Source organism: Furipterus horrens, unplaced genomic scaffold, assembly GCF_987537825.1.
Source record: "Furipterus horrens unplaced genomic scaffold, mFurHor1.1.pri manual_scaffold_3, whole genome shotgun sequence".
Taxonomy (NCBI): Eukaryota; Metazoa; Chordata; class Mammalia; order Chiroptera; family Furipteridae; genus Furipterus; species Furipterus horrens.
The window spans coordinates 43127086-43131835 of NW_028327173.1; the positions used below are offsets into that span (position 1 = coordinate 43127086).

Genomic DNA, 4750 nt, shown 5'->3' on the forward strand with positions numbered 1-4750 from the left:
GATTATTTTCAGGTTATTCAAATGAGGAGACTAGGGAATAAACAAGGGATGGTGAGGTGCCAAGAGGCCAGCAATAGCTAAAAGTAGTTACCTCTGCAATGGCTAAAGGGACAAAGAGAGTATAAAGGCTTCAACCAGAGCTCAGTGAGGACCAGAGCCCAAAAGGAGGATGATCTACCCAAAGGGATACAGCTCTTGCCAGGTGTAGGACATCAAAACAGGGAGATTGATTTCTCACTCCTTGTGCCTACCCATCTCCCAGAAGGCAACCAGCAAGAGATCTCAAATAATGCAATTAACATGGCCAAACTCTCAAAGATGGAAGTCTTCATGGTCATCTGTTATATCCTATATTCTATTCTTCATAGTGTCTTACATACAATATGTAGGCAGCAGCATAGCTGGTAGTTGGAAGCAGGACTCTTAGTCATGTATGTCTGTGTTCAAATCCCGGCTGTCACTTCTATGAGTTGGGTAAACGTTCTAACTTCTGAGAACCTCAGTTTTCTCATCTGCTAAAGGGGCCTTAGAAGAATGCCAATTTCATAGGATAATTTGAGTGAAACTCAGTAATATTTTTAAGCACTTTTAAAGGTGCATAGTAAGCACTCCCTAAATATTATTGATGTTGCTGTTCTACTTTCCACAAACCCATTTTCTACTGCTCCTCTCTCCCCTGAACTCCCACCCTGGAAACATTTCTTCATGGAAACCTTACCGTTTTCACATTGAACCTGTTTAATAATTCTACTTTTTTTCTAACTGCAACCTGGATATTTTGGGTAGACTTTTCATAATTATTTATTTTTCAGTTCACATGTTGAAAGCATTTAAACTGTTGACCATTCCTTTCTTCTAGAAAAGCCGTCTTTCTTGGTTTCTGTGTTATTATTATTATTTCCTGGTTTTCATTCTGCTTTAATATACCGTGTTCAAAACTGAATTTATTTTCTCTCCCATAAAACATGCGCCTTTCCTCTTACCCACATCATTCAATTGCTTAAACCTGGACGCCCCACTCTTTCTCACTCCTTATGTCCAAAAACCATGGAGCTACATACATTAATCTTCTAAGTTCTCTCTACAGTCCATCTACTCTTCTCCATTCCTAACAACATCATCACCATCTTTAGGCAACTGTATTGCAATACCTTTCTAAGTGGTCTCATCGCCTCATGTCTTTCATTCTCCGCCCATTCTTCGCACTGTAGTTGGAAGGTTACCCTGAAGAAAACACTTTCTCATGTCACCATCCTTATTAAAAACCCCTCAGTATTTTCCATTGCCCTCATTAGAAAACTCACTCCCATAATTGCTAGCAAGACCCTCTATGACCCAACCCCTGCCAGTGACTAGACATTCATTTAGAGTGACTCCCTTCTCTCACTTGACTCCAGTCATATCAAATAACTTGGACATCCCCCAGCATTCCAACTTTCTGCCTCCTTGGGTATTGTACATGCTGACCAGGATCCTCTATCCCCAAATTATACTTGGCTAACTCTCAATTGCCCTTTGCACCTCAACTTAGGTGCCATTTTCTCTGGTAACCTTTTCTGGCCCTAAAATTCTAATTTAGTTGTCCTGCCTAGGTGTGCCCAAATGGCTTGAAGTGCTGATTATATGAAGGCAGAGATCACATTGGTTTTTGTTCATATTGTTTAACATTTGTGCTCAGTACCTGACAGTTTTGAATAAGGCACAATTCAGCACTGCAAGGTAGCCAATGCCTGCTCTCCAACTTCCCATAAGCTCAGTGCTGTGACTCTAGAATTATCTCCCAGGTAGAGTAAAAAATTGGGAGAATAAAGCATGGTCTTGATGTGTAATCAGTTAAGTTCCAGGCATGCCTCTAATGTTACAGGAAGCATTTTAGAAGATGTGTCAACTCACAAAAGACTTCAGGAACTCTGTTCAAGTTCACAAAACAATAGGTCAGTCAGTGTGAAATGACATGAAATGGCATACACTTTCAAGAAGGCTATTATTAAGACAAATGTTAAGTTTAATTTGACTTGAGATAAGCAATAGATGCACTTGTTTTTCTAAGTGTTCTACAGAAGTTTTTCTTTTAGGGAAGCCAATAAGTTTACCACTGGGTCCCCTGTCTAAATGAACAGATTTCACCACTGGACCAAATTATAAATGTCCATGTTTTTGTCTCTAACACAATTCTTTATAACCAAAAAGACCTGTACCAAAATGCTTTGTAACACATATGATAAAAATATCATTCATTGTCCTTTGCTTTCTTCAGTTTCGCCCTTTACTTCCAACTAGGCTTACTTATTTTATAAGAAGGACTTCTAATAAATAAATTATAGTTATAGAATAAGAACATACATTTTTAAAGCATAAAAAGTCTTGAGTTTCAGAGTTAAGGCTTAACAAATATATTTTCCAAACTAAAGACTATAAAATAGATACATACTTATTTACAGATTTCTATTCTACTGAGAACAAGTAGTTAGTTTATCTCTAAAGCACTGAGACACTAAGCCCTAATATAATCTCAAGAACATAACTCTAGTTATGACCAATGATAAGTCATTATTAAGAACTCTCAGCCTTACTATCTACTTCAAAACCCCCGCCATTTTCTAGTGTACTGCACTGTCTTCCTTCAGGTAATGAAAAACAAATAAGCATTGTGAGTCCTATGCTCACTAAGTTAACAACAGAACATGTTTGTCATTGTCAATGTCAGATAGTATATAACCAAGGATGCAATAGTGAGAATAAATGCTGAAAGAATTAAGAGGGAATGGAATGCAGGTTTCCTGGAAATTTTTGGAAAGATGAAGTAGTGGAAAATGGAAGAAAATTCCAAGCCATAGAAATGCTTCATTAAGGCAAAGCATAAGTCAGCCATAGCATATTCCAGGGAAAGGGTAGACACATATGTGTTGAGAATAAAGTTAAGCATATAGCAATGGCCCACCCTTTGAAAAGAAAATGTTAATATTAAAATTCACATCTAGCTCCATGTCCTGCTTTGGGAGAAGACTGCTTTTAATGTAATTTAATTATCTTTTTGAGTTAGGCTCAAATAGGCTGCATGAATATTCCTCAAACTGGAAGCTAAGTAAATGATTTTACTTAGCACGCATTGTTCCCTTCCTACAGTCACTCACTGTAGTCAGTGCTTTGCATGCCTTATCTCACAGAATCTGCACAATTAGTCTATGTCGTGGATACAAACATGCTTCCCTTTTCACCATGAAGAAACTCAGGCCAGAATGTTAAGATATATTTCCAAGTAATAGGGTAATTAAGCCCAGATTCAATGCAGGTCTTTCTGACTCTAGAACCTGAGCCTTTAACATCCATAGCATTTAGCCTCTCAAAACACTTCCAAGATTATGATATTTTATGGTTTGAAAGTGAGATTTTGCTCCTTAAATGTTAACACTCAGCCCTCCTCCAGTTTCTGGTTCCTAACTAAGGAAGCTTACACACAAAATAGGTTGTAGAAAAGAAACAAGTTCAGTGATTGCCAGTTCAGGGTTTCTCCAATAGCTGGGGTGCATCACGTGGCTGGCACTGGTAGATATAAGAAGGGCTTTCCACTTTTGACTGTATCTAAGGTGCTGCAAAGCAGAATCAACTGACATACCCATAAGGGCCTGAGAGTAAAAATAGCCAGCCTGCCAGTTTGGAGCAAGCAAGGGTGTGATGGCTGAACAACAGCGGAAAATGCAAGGCAGCAAGTAGAGACCCAGCCTCTGGATACATTAGATCAGAAAATCTTCTCCGATATCTCTATAGCGAGATGGTCTGGGAGATTACTTTCTCCGCAGGCAAGAGCAGAAACATGGGAGAGGAGGCAAAGCATCCCCCTACACACATGCACACACAGTAAGGATAAAACCATACATTCAAATAGCTTCTGCAATTCCCTGAGCATTTTAACATTTATTATTCTATTTGAACTTCACAACAGTCCTTTGAGGGTAAAACCAATGCACAGAGGTTAAGTGACTTTCCTAAAATCAGACAGCTCGTAAATTAGACATTTATCCTCCCTAATTCTACCCACATCCTTCTGAAATCACAAAGACAATTCTTATCTCACTGTCGAATGTAGGGAGTGAACAGATCAGAGAGGGATGAGTACCATTATTAGAGGGCAGTTAGGCCATTTAGACACACCCTAATTCCAGCATTTCTCCGAAGTCTTAGTTCAAATTTTAGATGAGTAAAAAAGAAGAAAAGAAGTGTTACACACAGCACAGTTATTGGTTCTATCCGAACTGTAACTTTTTTTTTTTTAATTTTTTTACACATGCCAGGACAAACAATCACTAGCTGCCCAGGTACCAAAACATATTCTTCCAAAATCTCTTGCTATCGATCCTGCACATAGCACAATCAAGCTGCTCTACGCGTGTCACTCACAACAGAAGCCCCCTTTTAAAAAACATCAATTTTAAAGTATTCCAGTGGTTTTAATCATTACAATAAACTCAAGAATAAACAATTATCCATGTAAAAATATTTTTTGATAGTTTCTAAAACTGTCTTTTTCAAGCCATTGCTTCATACTGTCAATGAGCCCTTGGCTTATTCAGTGCACAACCTGCATGGTCTCTCTCAAAACGGTCTTCTGCCTATTTATACCATCCTACCTCAATCCCTGCATAATTACTAAATCAATGAACCAAACCATTATCCATTTGTCCTTTATTTTAGGTTTTTTTAAAATTGAGATATAGTTGACATATAACGTTTTGCAACTTTAAGGTATACA

General features: G+C 38.1%; 1 non-coding gene across 1 annotated transcript; it reads right to left on the reverse strand.

Moving 5' to 3' along the window:
- Nucleotides 1-4281: 4281 nt before the first annotated feature.
- On the reverse strand, nt 4282-4414 carry LOC150014997 (U11 spliceosomal RNA). The gene has a single exon (XR_016510359.1). It is a non-coding gene; the product is annotated as a U11 spliceosomal RNA (small nuclear RNA).
- Between the last annotated feature and the right edge of the window lie 336 nt (nt 4415-4750).